Source organism: Corapipo altera, unplaced genomic scaffold (genome assembly GCF_003945725.1).
Source record: "Corapipo altera isolate COAL_440 unplaced genomic scaffold, ASM394572v1 23, whole genome shotgun sequence".
NCBI lineage: Eukaryota > Metazoa > Chordata > Aves > Passeriformes > Pipridae > Corapipo > Corapipo altera.
Window position 1 is genome coordinate 2,773,692 of NW_020884878.1, and position 16,268 is coordinate 2,789,959.

The 16,268-nt window shown below is 42.8% G+C and overlaps 1 long non-coding RNA gene across 2 annotated transcripts; it reads left to right on the forward strand.

The window, feature by feature from the left end:
- The first annotated feature begins 1,361 nt into the window (after nt 1–1,361).
- LOC113944845 lies at nt 1,362–13,898 on the forward strand. Of its 2 annotated transcripts, none has more exons than XR_003526844.1 (3): nt 1,362–1,535; nt 3,246–3,329; nt 13,793–13,898. It is a non-coding gene; the product is annotated as an uncharacterized LOC113944845 (long non-coding RNA). The 2 variants fall into 2 exon arrangements; XR_003526843.1 differs by lacking the exon at nt 13,793–13,898 and adding an exon at nt 7,356–7,525.
- The last annotated feature ends 2,370 nt before the right edge of the window (nt 13,899–16,268 follow it).

Genomic DNA, 16,268 nt, shown 5'->3' on the forward strand with positions numbered 1-16,268 from the left:
AGGCAAGCAGAATTTCAAGGGTCGCCTCTAAATACCCTGCTGAAAAGGAGGTGGATAGCTGTGTATTCATCTAAACAGCTCTCTCCTTTATAGACAGTGTTTAATTCAGACCATTTTTTGTCAGACTCTTAGGGAGATTTCCTGAGATTTCAGCTAAAGAGATGCCCACATAACCCCCAGGGGAACATGCCCATCTGGCAGAGGACCTGCATGAGGCCGCCTCAGCTGCTATAGCTCTTTAGCACAAACATACAGCTATTGCTTTGGTTGAGGAAGTTCTCAATTAAATCGAGATTGCCTGGGGAGGCCAGGGAGTCTGCCGTGTGCGGTCCTTAAGAATGACCTCCAGGAATGATTCGGGTCAAGCTGATCCTGTGTCAAAGCAGCATGATTGACCAGATGACTGCCAGAGGTCCTTTCCCAGGGATGTCATGTTCCCAGCAGAGCTGTAATTGCACAAACGAAAGGTCAAACATTTTATACTTTGTTGTGTGTGCCCCATAATGTATGAGTAATAGGTAACTGTTAAATCAGCCTTTATTGATAAAACACCAAACTTAGTGTTTTAAGGTGCCATTCCTCAGGTTAGGAATCTTTCTCTTCACTTCTTTAATCCAGGCTCCAGGGAGGTAGCTGACTTTCTGAAGAAGTGAGTTCAGTCTGCATATTGTGCCCTCTTGTTCCCTTCAGAAGGCATTTCCTACAATAATGACATGACTGGTTTTCTTTCTGGAAGCAGTTTAATGCAGAGCATAGACCAACTTAACTTTAGCAACACCTCCATGCTGGGTGTACCATCATCCTTGCTGTCCTGCTGTTCCACTTGCAAAAACTCATTCCTGTTATGCTGGGGCACCTGGGAAGGTGGTGCAGTCACAGAGGAGATGAACCTGCTGCACGGGGCAGGAATTGGTCACCCTTGCCCCCTATCCTTTAAGTCACAATGTTGAGCCAGGTGGAGAGAAGACAGGGAATCCCCTGTATCATGTGTCCTGTCTCCCTGTCAGGCCTGTCCCAGGGAAGGCAGCATGTGATTCCAGTATTCATTCTCATTCTCTCTCTCTCTCTCTCTCTCTTTCTGTCTCTCTCTCTCTCTCTCTCTCTCTCTTTCTGTCTCTCACTATCCCTGATACTCCTCAACCTCCTCACCTCCTCCCATAGCTCTGTCACTAAGTGGAGGAATTCCTCTACCTGGCTGCATCTAAACTGATTGAACTGAACTCTTTCACGGGTGAAAGCTGCAGGTGAGCTCTGGAGCACAGCTTGCCTTGCCCATTAGGGCATAGCTAAGAATGGCTTATAGCTGCCATGATGTCATGGGAGACAAGAAGGGCAGGAAGTCTTTCCCTGAGGATGAAGAGCATGCCTCAACTCAGCCTTCTTGCTGTGAACTTTTGTGAGCATGGCATTAGAGACATCACATGAAGAAACATATGGGGACAGTTCCAGAGCATGAAGTTTGTCTCAGCTGCATCCTTGCCAATCTCCTAGTGAATTAGGGACATCTCCTGAGGAAAGAAGGGTGAGGTCATTAGGTGAGTCAGGGAAAGGCAATGACCAAGTAGAACCAGTGTGTGAGCACGAAGCATCACTGTCTGACTGGTGAGCTTCCTTCTTTCTCGGAATAGGATCAGAGAGACAAATGAAGTCCACCCCCTCTCACTTCTGGTGGTCTGACCTCAGAAGGGAGTGGTGGAGAAACCAGCTGGGAGTAACTAGTTATTTAAAATGGATCAAGATTGCGACTGGGAAACTTCCTAAAAGGGTTACTGGGGAGGGGACAGGGAAACACCCAGGACATTCAGAACTAGCAAGCCAGTGAACTTGGAAAGGAAACAGCAAAGCAAAGCGGTCTCTCCTCCTCTAATCAAGAAAAATAAGGAATTGAAATATCCCCTGGAACTGATGGAAAATCAGGTCAGGAACAGAAATATTCATGCATTTGCTCTACTGGAGGGTAAAGAATTTCCAAACCCAATTTCTTTTGTGGAAACCTGGCTCCCTAAGGCTCTGAACGAGATGCAGAGAATGTCCCACTGCATGTGGTGTGCTGGTTCAGGATCCCTGCCAGGGCAATCCCTCCCAATAACAAGCAAAACAAAACTCTGCTGCCAAGTTTCACATGTTCATAGGAGAGGGAGGTTCATGACTATAGGCAGAGCAATGAGGAAGCATCAGTTCATTTACTTCCAAATCACTGTGAGTGTCCTCACTTGTGCAGTTGCCTTGGATAACACAGGTTCAAGATCAGTTTCTCATTGTTCTAGGAGCTATATTGATCCAGAGCCCAAGGAAAAAAACCCCAGAATTTAGAATAGGATTGTTATACCATGGTAGATGAAACTCATGGAAGCAGAACACCATCTAGGGCATAGTGGGATATGATGTGTCAGTGTTTGTAGACTCCAGAAGCAGACATGAGACCCTTTTATGGAGGACAGCCTTCAAGTCTGTGCAATACATGTCACAGAATCATATATGAATATATATTTGAATTGGAAGAGACCTTTAAAGGTCATCTAGTCCAATTCCCCAGCTCATTTCAGGGGAGTTGGACACCTTCAACTAGGTCGGGTTTCTCACGTCCTTCTCATCCCAAATTCTCTCTCTTTCTGACTCTTTATTTCCCAGGGCCTCCCTTCCCATATACTTTCTTTTTGTTATGATTACCCTTTTCCTGATAGTCTCCTGGCTGATGTCGTGTTATGTTGGCAATAGTGTAGGTTCAAATGGAGGACTGTGATGGAGACCTCCCCAGTCCCTTCCAAGCAGCATTGCTGTGATTCTGGGGGAGTGCCAAGCTCCTCTTAGACCCAGAGTGCATACCTCTATGTTTTGATGATTTTTTTGATGGTTTTGATGATTTTCTGCAGAGATCAACTGCTCAACTCTACTCAACTGATGGCAATGTGTTGGACCAGGCAACCAAACAGCCTGATGCAACTGGCCTCTGCCACCTCTTTTGAGACACATTTTTGGGTGATATTGTCTCTTCCTCCATATTTTGGCCTTACTCCAGTGTCAAGTACATGGAAAAAAAGAGAAGAAAATTTTCCTGTTTGTCTGTGCTTTGTGACAGCCTGCAAGGTGAGTCTAGGATTATTTACAAAGCTGTTTAAAATACCACCAAATATTTCAGGTATGCTATCTGCATTTTAATTAAAAAAAAATCTAGAAAAAGATATGCAGAAAAAAACCCCCTGCATAAACAAGAAAAAATATAGTTGATTTTCTGTCATCTTCAGGCTTTGTGGAAAAGAGCTTCTGTGTTGGGAACATCTGAGCTGCCGAGGCACCTGGAGTGGTATCTCTGGTTTGACAGCATGCAGGTACCTCAGCCCTTGTTAAACCTGACTTAACATTTGCCAAGGTTCTCTTTCTAGCACCAGCCACTATTCTAGTTCCCCCTTCAATGTAAGACTCTCATTGTCTGGATGTCTTCCTGCTCATGTGATGAGTCACCTCGTGAAGCTGCCAACCTCTCTCTGATGAACACGGGGGCACTGGGGCCACCTCAGAGGTTGTGAACTGGGAGGGGAGAATTTGTGAACACATGCACATATGGGCCTCCACGCCCCAGGAAATTAAGAGAAGATAGCAGCAAACAGTGAGCAGCACTGTTGTCGCCAGCTTGGCAAACATGACTTGTTTATAGCTCAGGAGCTCACGTAGAGCATATTCCAAGGAGGCAGGTCTGGGCAGGAGCAGGGAGAGGTCTCCACAAACCCATCTCACGCAAGGCAGACCAAGCCGTGACTCAACACAGCTGAGCACTGAAGCCTTGACAGGGCTTGCTGCAGTAACACCTGAAAATTCTGTTTGCTTCCCAAGGGGATCTAGCTGTGAGGGAACAGCCAAGGAAGGCAGGAGAATGGCAGATAATGTTTGCCTCCTTTTGGTGTAAACATACTTCTAGAATAGCATCCTTAAGTCCTGTCATTCCCACAAGAGGGAAACCACAAACCAAGTTATTGTAGGACAGTCAGTAAAAAATAACAGTAATAATAATAAAGACAACAACAACCACCACCCTTTCAACTAATTTTTGATTTTATTTTGTAAATGAGGTTACTTTGACCTGATAGAAGAATGTACCAGGGAATTATGCTGCTTCACCTAAAGAAATGACACCTCTTTATTTCCCTGCTTCTCCTTTCTCTAGTGTGCCATCGGCATTTTGTGAGGCCATTACAGGACACAAGAGGGGGAGGCTGTAAAGAAATCACTCTGGTCTCATGGCACAGCTTGTTATTTTCGAAGTCAGTCCTGCCCCTGGGGATTGGGGGTGCTTTCTCTGGAAAGCAATTTCAACTTACTTTGTTCCTCAAGACATGCTGTATCAACAATATAATCTTCTGGTGGAAACCTAAAAATGCATATCACATGGGCAAAGACACACAGAAATGACTCTATGGTCCAGTTTACATCAGCATTGTCATACAGAGGCAAAAAATTCCTGCCCTCCAAAAAGGCACTGCTTGAAAAATGCAGTCCTTCGGGTTGACATTATTTTATTGAAGTTTCTGTTACTGCTCTTTGTGCATTGATTGCTACATGATATGAAAAGAAAAAAAACGGGAGATAAAGGAAAATCTTTTACCATTTCTTGCTTTAGACATTTAGCATAATTTCTTATTACTTAGAGTAGAAGTTCAGCATAAAATTGCCTGGCCTCTAGATACTGAGCATTACAGGTGGTGTAAATGTTAGAGGGTCCACCTGAGAGCCCTGACTGTTTTCACAGGGATAAATACAGGTAAAAGAATCGTTTGTAATGAATTTCATTCAACAAACCGTATCTTTCATTTGTGAATTGTCCGTGAAGAGATTGTAATTTTCTGGAGCTGTTTGCTGAATCACTCCTGAAAATCATTCTTCACTAGCAGCCTCTTGGAGAGCAATTTGTGGGGAGCATTTCATATTCAATGTTGGCAACTTGAATTATTTTTATGAGGTGTGTCACTTCCCTGATAGGATGTGTTCCCTACTTAGATGAGCGTAACTCCTGAACTTTGAATTTGTGTTCTGCGCAATTCCAGTTATGAATAGGAATTTCATAACTTTGCAAAGGTGTCCTGAATTATTTGTTTGAAATCTGTTTGAAGTAGACTTGCTTTTCGCAAATATTGGTAAAACATGGAAAACAAAACCAGCAAGTCTGAAGCAAAGTCATTACAGTATTCAAATTAGCATTGTGGCTGCTCTAACCTCCTCAGATCAGGCTTTGTGCTTTTGGTGTGATGGCTGACTTGCAATCAGTGGCATATCATCTTGCATCTAACACCTTTTGGTAAATGGCATTATTGAAAAGGTAGAGATAAAAGAAAACCTGTCAGAGGTCAGGTGTAAACAGAAAATGTTAATGCTGGTGATGAGTGGGTGATTCATATGACTTATTCAGAATTACTGAGTGCTTGACGCTGATATTGCTCAGACACAGCTGTTCCACTGACTTGGGAAGAGCCTTTCCTGGTGTCCTTCTTCTTTGCCACAGCAAAATTCACTTCGAAACTTACCTCAGCTGAAACAGTTGACAGGCAAGAGATTAGCTGGAAATTAGGTCATCTGGGAAGAACACCCCGCTCCTAAACACTCCAAGAGATATTGTTCAAGCCTGAGGCTGCATTGGAGGCCTTAATGGTGGAAAAAACCAGAAGGCTCTTAAGAGAAGGTTCATGTTTCTGTTGGCAGCGTTGTACAGAGTTGTTCCAAAATGGTTTATATTGCCAAGGATTGTGTTCGTTCAGGCAGGGCTTGGCTTTTCCTCTTCATGTCCTCACGATGACAGCTTGTGTTGAAGGTGAGGGAGGGTGGAGTTTGTGGGAATCAGCTGGAGGACGGTTTTCTCCTTGCAGCTACTTGGTGCTGCTCCAACTGTGTAGTGCCTCAGAGGAGAGGTGTCCCTGAAGAGCCAAGGCATGAAGTGAAGGACCAAGACAGTGCCCACAGACAACATAGTCCTCTCCTCTCACCCTCCCAACATCAGATGCAAATGGCCACCTACAAAAATTTGCCTTTTACATTGAGGCAGTTGAAGGAAGGAAGCTGAGAATGAGGATCATGGGTTTGTTGAACTGGAAAGAAAACAAAGCCTTTTAATATTTGCCTGTGTGCTCTTCCAGTCGTACAGAGAGAGAAGGCCTTATCTTTTGGTCACAAAAGAAGTATTGACAAGGCCTCAAATAATCCCAGCAAAACCTGTTCACATAAAAGTTTGCAGAGCACAAAGCTGTGAAAATTAAAGGGATCAGAGAGTCTCTCATTCAGGAGCTAGTGCTCCCTGAGAGCTCAGTGCCACTCTAATGAACCTAATGAAGACAGGATGCCACTGGCATCTCTCATCCACCTGGAGATGGACAGAAATGAGCCTGGCATCTTTCTAGAAGGAGCACACTAAGGGCATGGAGTGGTAAAATCCTCAATTACAGGTGATTCAGAGCTCCTGCTAGTGGATGCATTGTCAGTCTTCCTCAAACCAAAGGTCTGTAGTTAAAAAGGCAGACAAATGAACTACTTCAGCACAGTAATGATTTCATAAATGCTCGTGTGTAAGTAATGATTCCCTGTATTATACCTTCCTCCCACTTGTATTAAGCCATCATGCCTGGATAATCTAACACTTTGAATTAAGACCTCCTGGTTTACCCATTCTGTGCCGAGAAATTCTGCTAGTGTTCAGCAAATCACTGACCCCTATCAAGTCCTCACAAGTACAAAATAATTCATTTTATTTATACAAGTCATCCTACAGGCCAGATTTATGGGGCAGACAAAGTAAATGCACCTGTGTTGATGCAGTGGTAATTTCATCGTGTTCTGTCAGGGGGAGTCTACTTAAGGACGGCTACTTTCATGGTACAGCTTGATGGGGTTTGGCTGTAGGACAGCCCAGCTGGCCAGCAAGCAGAACAGGACTGGACCTGAAAATAGCTTTTGTGGTTCTTCAAGTCCTAATAGCATATATTTAAAAAAAAAAGAAAAAAGAAAAAAGAAAAAAAGATTCATTTTGAAGAAGAGGAGAAAATAACTGCTCATTGGCTGCAAGAGGATTAAAAAGGTAGTTTGCCATAATACTGGAGGGAAGGAAGTCTCTTTATGGAAAATACTGTGGGGAAAATGATTGTTTTTACTTGCAGTTGTTTTCCTTGCCTCCCTGTTGTTCTTTTTTTCAGTTCTGTAGAACAGGCTCAGAAAGTGGTACAAATCATATTATTTGTTAATGTGCCAGCCTGGTGAGTGGAGAATTTTTAGTGGTCTGCAAAGAGAACAAGCACAATTCCTGTTATTTGTTAATCACTTCTGTGTGCTTAACTTTCAAAGGCTGTTTTAAATATTTATCCTCCTTTTTCTCCAAGGATTTGTGTTTTCTTCTAAGAAGAAAATTAACTCTATCCCAGCTAAAACCAGGACAGTAATGTTTCATTCCTTCCTGACCCCAATCCTGGTGGGCATAAAGAAGACAACAGTCACAAGGAACTGTGTAAGGTCTTCAACTTTCCATTTGAAATCTGGAAAAGAAATTCGAGGGGTCCTCCCTCATGATAAAGGAAAAATAAAACCCCAAAACTAAAACAAAGCCACCACCACCACCACCACCACCACAAAAAAAAAAGAAACCCAAACTTTTGTTTAAGTAAGCAGCTTCACACAAACTCACCTTTAGCATTTCTAAGATGAAGTGTCACTCCATGGCAAGTTACAACTGATATCTGCAAGGCACGGATTGGTCACAGAATAAGCCCTGGCTTGTCACAAACTTCTGGTAAACTAATAAATGGCCAGTCTCAACACATTGTACTGCAGCTATTATGCAAGTCTACCAATAAATAGACAACCCAGCTTGCTTGGTTCCTACTCACCTCATAGATCTGCCCAGAAGGTGGGAAACAGCTTAATGAAATTACTGCAGTCAGACTTCTACTCTCCTTTTTTTCCCTCCCTGATAGGTGCCGTGAACTGCTTGCGGTATTGACAAATTCCTTTCAGTTTTTATGTGGTGTAAAGGGCCATTAAGTGAGTCGTTCTGCATAGATAAAGGAAGACAGCAAAGCCCTAGCAAGATCCGGGGTCCTGCTGGACCCCAAGTAGAAATCCCTGGATGGAGTATGATTGCAGGAGGATGTTTGTATATGGGATGAATCACAAAAAAGCATTCAAATACCACAATGATTTTTTGTTTTGTTTTGTTTTGTTTTTAATTGAAAGCACTTCTTTCAGCTTGATAAAGCTGAGGGTATAAATTTGTTACTCTTCCGCATGAAAGCAACTTTGGTTATTCGTCGTGATATTCATGTGTCCTTAATTTCCCACAAGAGTTATATGTGGGATGGAAGTTTTCTTTTATCATTTGATAAGGCATTGTTTTAAAATGCTCATCATCCAATCAGGGAGGATAAGCCTAGTGATTGAAGTCAGCAATTACAAAATCTGTATACTGAATACCGAAAGGTTACAGCTTGCAAACAACCAGATGACAAGAAAATATTGTGTGATACTAATCACTAATCATAGCCTGCTTAAGAATGACATTTTCAGGAATCAAGATCAATCTGCCAATGATTCACTAGCTGTAGAAAGAACTAAATTCATAGCATGCATTATTTGAAGTGAGTGTTTTGATCAGTTCAGTATCAAAAGCTGATTCCCATTGGCTACAGAGGAAGGAGGCAATCAAAGTCACCTCTGTTTTTCACATTACTTGTTTTTTTCAGTTAAATACTGACATCAAAAGTTTGTCATACAAAGACAGAGCCTTGTCTCTGTCCCTGTGTTACACACAGTGAAATGCCAACCCCACTGAATTTTGTGACAAAATTCCCATTCATTTAGCCTCATGTCAGAGAATTGATTTTTATTGACACACTGGAGAGCAATTAATTATTTACCCATCAGCCTGAGAGAACATTTCAAAAGGATTTATTTAAGGTGCTGTTCTTTAAGAATCAGTTATCTTGAGGCATGAGATACCTTATACAGTTCACTCTACTTAAATACCCTCCACTCAATTAGCTCATGTTTTTATTCAAGAGACGAGATGGATAGGTCTCTTCAGCTGGCAATACTTTCAGAGTGTGTCAGGCCAAAGGGAAGCTAATTACAGGGAAGAGAGAAAAATGTGGAAATTACTGTTTGCAGAGGGCACTGTAGAGAGGAAACTTTGCTATGAGCAGTTCTCTCACATTACACATTCTAAAGCTGTACTCTTCTGACCATAAGATTAATGATGCCAAGCCAAACATTATACCCATGTCTCAAGGGTCACAAGCAAACTTCTTCTTTTATCATGTGTTTTTCATTTTGCTGGCCACTGAGGTATTTACTGAAGAATTAGTATATATCCAGGTTTAAGTAGATTAAAATAGAAACATGCCACTGTTTACTGGATACATCTGCTCTCATTAGTATAACTTGTTGCTGTTGGCATGAAGCAGTTTAATTAAAATGACAGCATAGTTTTCTGTGGAATCAGTGCCTGTTCCCAGTGGGGCTCCTCAGACAGATGTGAACAACCGGTGCCTGCTGTGGTGGCTGCAGAAAAAAGCCAGGGCTGCCTGCTCGCTGTCACCCCTCCAGACAGTCCCTCCTGGAGAGGAGAAGGACAGAACAGTGCTTCCACTTATGTTAGACCTTTTAGTGTCTAGTCTTTTTTTTTTTCTTTCCTAGCTATTCTTTATTTAGCTCAGTCCAACTCATTTCGTTAATGCCTGTGAATGTTGTATGTTTGTGACTTACGTGTAGGATGCATTGGTTGGTGAGCAACTGAGAGCACATAGAGGCCCTGGGATGGTGCAGGTACCAACTCCATAAGGAATAAAGTTGCACCTGCTAAATACCGAAGGAATGATGGAGGCACCTTCTCCCCTGTTGCCCATGTGGCTGTCACGGAGCAGTTTCTCAGTACTGCTGTGCCCCAAAACTCAGATACGTTCTGGAAAATCCTGTGATTGCCTTGGAAGGTATGAAAAAGATAAATTAACAGGGTCATTTGCCTTCTGTTCTCTACGTTTTGAGATGATACTTGTCAAATGTATTTAGGGATTTTTTTCCTGCAATGGCATAGGTTTGAAACTGGGCTGAATCAGGAAACTACAGGAAACTACTCCAGCATGTGAAAAATGTGAAGCTTTTCAAAGTACTTGCTTAAAGCACACTCACACTGAAGTCAAAACCTGGTGGCTAGGTCACTTTTCTTGGATTTTGAGCTGGGAATAGGATTTGGGGCATTCCCATCCTAACTAGTCTCCCTAGCCAGGAGCCAGTGTTTTCCTGTTTTCCGTGGGCAATCCTCCACAGCACTGAAATATAAGCACCTGAATCACAGGTGTGGATGCCCAAAGCTTCCTGGGATAGTCATCAGAGAGAGAAAGGTTTCTTCAGGGAGTCATTGAAAAACCTTGAAAATCACCCTCCCAGAACCATTTCTTGTTATAATTCTGGCAAATAATACAAATGCTTCATTTCAACAAGAGGATGACTCAGTTTTCCAATGGCCTGGGAGGTAATGGAAGATCCAAGTCCTGCCATGTCTGCCTGACAACATAATTTCTGCATCTCTCTGTCAGCTCCAACATGGACTAGTCACTTGATGAAACAACACTGTTTTGAAGGGAAAGATGCTGTCATCTCTTAACTGCTTTTGATAGGAGAGAAAATCAGCCACCTACTCCTCACCCAGCAAGTGGAGCAGTGTGGTTAAAGCATTTAATAATACAAGGCTTGTGGTGAAATCCAAGACCTCTACTTTTTGTTCCTTCTGAGGCAAAAATTATGTAGTTGAGTGTTTTCAGAGGTGGTTTCAGAAAAGTGCCTGCCCAGCCCACTCACTGGGGTGGGTGTCAGCAGAGGTCTGGAGCCCTGTGCTGTGCAAACACACAGGGATGCAGCTTTTCTCCCAGGGTACTGTAGTGCACATCTGGGGTGGGGAAACTTTCAGTTTCATGGTGGCTAAACAGCTGTTGAAGCACTTTTGGCTATCTGGCCATCAAAGCACAGTAGAAGTGGACCTAGAAAGAGCAGAAAACTCCTGGTGCTGATGAGCCATATGAAGCACTGGGGCTGAAGGTGTCTCCTCTTCCATCTAAATAGCCAAAACCAAGATAACAGATGTTGACAGACATATGAACTCCTGTTTAGAGTCTCCGTGTGGGCCACTGACAGACCTGGAGTTAAAACCATCAGCCATTGATGGCCTCACAGATCCAGAGGCCATGGTATGGAGCTGCCCCTCACTTTCCTGTTCTAATCAATGGTGTGTCTTAGATGCTTTTTGTTTCTAAGTAGCTCCCCACTACCTCCTCCTTGGTTAGCAGCATGGAAAAGCAGCGAATGAGAGCCAGAGATTCTGCAGTGAGGATGTGTTGGTGTTTCCACATATAAATGTAATAAATGGAAAATGCTACATAGGTTCACTTGCTGACTGTTTTGCTCCAGTGGCATGGCCCAAGAACAATCACCCAAACTCATCCACGTGTGAAAACTGGAATATTGGAAAAGGCTCCTGTGTTTGCTATTAGTCGTATTTCTTTATAACAACTTTCCTCTGTAAGTGGATACAGAAATAACTCTTCAGATAATGGATTGGAGCAGGGAGCTGTATTTGTTTAGTGGTGTAGCTGCATTGATTGGCATCCCCCTGCTCAGGAGAAATGTTTTTAACCAGCCAGAACAATAAATACTGTTGAAAAACCTACATGGGTTACACTGACAGCATTCAAATGTAAAAGCTGCTGGGTGTTTCAGGAGCCAAAATGTGATTATTTTTAAATGGCTGTGGTTAAGAATGGTTATTATTTATTGTTTGAACACAGCAGCACCTACTGGCTCCAGCCAGCAATCAGGACTTCACCACGGGAGGTGTAAAAGGGAATAAAAAAAGAGGTTTCCACATCCCTGAGTCTGGGTCTCAGTCTGGGCAGGAGCAACAGGCAGTGTTTGGATACAAGCAGCACAAAGGAGGAGCAGGAGGGAGTGGGAAGTCTGGTCTGACTCCCCTGATTCCTCCAGCTGGGCTGGGCTGGCCAGGTGGTGTTGGGCAAGCTGAGGGGGGAAGGGCCCTTATGGAGGAGAGGAAGCAGGTGATAATGTGTAGTGCATGTTTCTGGATGGAAGGAAAATGTGGGGAGGTGTCAATGCCTCAGTGACATGCTGCAGTTTGTAAGAGGGGAAGGTGAGGAGGACATATGGGATGCAGTGGGGGAATGGGACTCACTGGTACAGTGAGGGGATAGTGTTGGGCAGAGGTGGATGGAGAGTGACAATGGTGTTTTCTCATCCAAATGTACTGATTTGGAGGAAAAAACCCAGTGATTATTTTTTTTTTTTTTCTTCTTAATGGAATTTTTTTCCAGAAAACCCACCTTGGGAAAAGCTAAAGTTAGGCTGTTTGGCTTGGCATGTACCAAGCTGGAATGGTTGTGACAATTTTACATCCTGCCTGCAGGATGCAGGATACCCTGGCAGCATCCTTTCCCACCCAGCCCTGTTGACAAAAGGAACTCAGTGCTAGTGAGCACTGGTGTCCCTCGTCTCTCTTCCCCAGCCTCACTTCCCAAGATCCAGACTTCTACACCTACCTCCCCAAAACCAGGATTTACAGGGTTATGGGCTGTTGGGAGGCAAGTGCAAAACTTTTTCCATACTTTCTCCTGAACTTGGCTGCAAATCCTTCCATTCTCTGGAAAGTTGTTGACCATCTTCCTTCTCCATCAAAAATAACATTGAATCTTCCACAACCATTTTGATAGTTTGATTTTTTTCCTACAACAGAAAATGGAAATTATCTACAAAAGTGATTTCCTTCCACAAATATTTAGTTTTCTTCCATAAAAACACTTTTTGCTTAGAGCATCATTCTCATGGAAAATTTTGTGGCCTTAGTGGTGAAAGTGCAGTGAAGAAAATTATTTTTGCAGCAGTATTTCAAATATATATGGTCAGGAAGAGCTTTGTCTAGGCGAGGAATCAGGAAAAATGTATTCAATTCCATTTTAAGATCTTTCTTTTAGAGCTGTTTCTGTATTATGGTTCAGAAATGTCCAGGGAAGTTCTGTCATTTCTGGTTTCTATCTCAGACTAAAACTGAAACAAGCAAATGGTCTTATAAGAAACCTTGTTCTTATGAAGAGTTTTCCAATTTCCAGTGTTTTTATCCTCATGAGGTTTAGATAAAACACACAGATTTTTCCTTTTTTAAATGGAAGCCAGACTCAAAACCTGCCGAGGTTTCCCCATCACTAATCATAGCATGTATGTGAAGTTATTTGCTGTGAAGGTGTAGTGTTAAATTAAAATCAGATGCATCAAGAACAACTCTCTCCTGCCTTGGCAAGTGTATGGGGTTGGTGCTCCAAAGAATAGCTTTTGTTCTGTCACACTATTTTCCTAAGTTCATCTGGAAGGGTGCAACTGAAGGAGGGTTGTGTGATTTTGGGGAAAAAAAAAATCTAACTTGGAAAAATTAAAAAAAGAGATGTGATTTTCTGTTTCATCATTTCATTTAATTCTCCCTGCATATACATGTGGGAAAGACATGCTATTTTTCCTCTCCCCTCAAGGAGAAATGCCAGGCAAGGACAGGTCCTATTAGCCCACTGGTGGCTGACACAGTGTGGTGTTGGGCTTGACTGTGGTCCAGGGACTGAAGGATGTGTGTATGTGCACCAGGCTCATTCCCACCATCCTGGCCAGCCTTCCTTGGGCAGCAGAAGGGGTTTCTTGGTTGCAGCAGTAGCCCCAAAAATTTTCCCAGTTGGACATGTCCTTCTTCCTGTGAACAAATGCGTTTTCCTCACAGGAACTGCAAGCAAAGGTCTGTGTTGCTGAGAGCTGGTAGAGATGGATGCTCCAGAGACGAAACACCATGCTCCTCACTTGACAGCCAGCCTTGTTTTATTAAAAACCACACACTGCATGTATGGTTTGCCTGAGGCAAAGCCCAGCATCGGTGCACTGTGTCCACCCTGAAACCAGCTGCTTGCAAATCGAGGTAGGCACCTTGTTCTCTGTCGGTTCCCAGAGAGCACAAACAATACTGCTGAGTTCCTTCAAAACCCTGAGTGTCACATCTTCGTGCTGAGAGCTGGGTTGGCTGGTCCCTCAGCCACCATAAGCCATATAAAATTTATTATTGTACAACAGCACATCTTCTTCAAAGTTATAGATGGTGGTTTGCTGTCTTGGTGATTCTTTTTTAACTGTGCAAAGAGTGATTTTTTGAGCTTTTATTTCTTAATGCCAGGAAGGCTTTGTGAGTAGCAATATCTGGTGGCTGTGAGTTTAAGCAAAACTACTTGAAATTATAAATAATAGTCTTTAAAAACAGAAAAATCTTACAACTGGAAAGACTTTTCAACCCTCACTTCTTTTAAAATTGCTACTGGATAGGGTCAGGTAAGGTTCCTGAAGTGTTTGACCTGGAATAAACAAAAATGCAATTTTGGAAAGCTGAAAGATTTGTACTTTTAAAATTCATGAATGTTACACAGAAAAAACTACTTGGGTTTTCTGTGTGCTACTAACAATACTAGCCCCTGAAAATGGCAAAAGAAATGAAGTTCCCTTTGCTGAGTCTAAAAAAAAAAAAAAAAAAAAAAAATTATAACAGAAGTAGACCCAAATCCACTTCCAATTATTGTTTTTAGGGTGGCAATTAAAAAAAAAAACAAAGGCAGAAAACACCAACAAATTGCAACCAAACTGATGCCCCTGTACAATCTGTGAGTTAAATTCCCCTGAAATTGCCAGGCATTTGATCCCAGTGACACAAATTATTGTGAGCTTGGAATGATATCAATTACTCTCCATTACTACCCAAGGGCTTGCTGCTCTAGTGGTTAATAAGCCAAATCCTAAGGTGCCCTTTATATTCGTGGGTAAGGTCAAAAGCAATTAAGGAATGGAGGATCTGTGGCAAAAGCTGCACAAGTGCAATATCAGTGGGGTTTTTTTGTAAATCAGAGTCACATTGCTCAAGCACTGCTGGATTTGATCAGAAGATGGGCTCCCAGACTCAGAAGTCTATAGAAAACCAGCTTTTCCTTATTCCCATCTGCACTGCAGAGCTGTAACTTGTGGCTGCAGCTTATCAGGGTGTGGGATGCACTTAGGGTCTATCTAAAGGAAGTAGGTGCAGAGAGAAGCCAAATGACCCCACATTTTTTGAAACTTCTGAGATACTCTGTTACAAGACAGATAAATTATCACATATGTTCTCATAAATAGTTACCAGCCATATCAAAAGCACATCCCCTGTCTCTGACCCCACCTTTAACTTCAGTTTAGCTCCATCATTGGACCAAGGTGCTCTCTGTGCACCTGAATGTAGAAATCTTGTCCTCAGTATGATGAAAGGAAGTCATCTGTTACTGTGACCAAACCTTCTTGAGCTTCCTCTTGCAAACCTCACCATTTTCTCCTAAACTCCCAATAATTTTACAAAATCCTTTTTGCAGTGTGGATTTCAACTTCTCACTGCAAACTGGAGTGTCCGGAGATGGTATCTGATGTCAGCAAAGTTAACTGTCTCATACATACTTGTCCCGAGGAAGGCAGCATCAAGTTTCTTTATGACCGGACTTATTTTCCATAAACTCATCGTGATTGCATTAATTATGCTGCTATCTGTTAATTATTTCCTGATTTTCTCCCATATCAGATTTTGCGTGCAGCCAATTCCAGATGAACCAACGGATAGTTATGCAAGGTTTTGTCAGTGACCTCTTTCTACACCGCTGCAATAGCATCTCCTGGGCTTTGTGACTCCTCTTATTTTCCAAGAGCTGCTATAAATCGAGGTCAGTGGCTCAGAAAGCTGCTCCGCAAATTTTCTTAGAAAGCAGTGATCTGCATTATCTTGGCCTGCAGACAAGTTTGGGAAAATTAAGTCTTCACGTATAAACTGCTCCACACGGGGCTCCCTGTGACAAGCTTCAGCTATCTGAAAGCCAACATCTAGCAAGAGCTGGTAAGATGGGCTATTTACAAAGCCAGGGGAGAGCAGGAAACATTGCCAGAGGTGGTTCCTGCCATCCCAGGGGAGCTGAGGCCCATCTGTCCCTGTGGATGAAAGAAAAAGTCCAGTTCATGGGGTTGCTTGTTGAATTATTTTATGTGTGAGGTAGGTTGTACCCTGACCTCGTGCTCCCCATCATGTAAACTGCACCCAGAGGATTTGTGATTCCTACCCCTGTGACCAAGACAGTTGCTAAATCAAGACCCTTTCTTGGAGATTCCTTTCTCAGATATGTTCTTAATGTCTCACCATGTCTTGC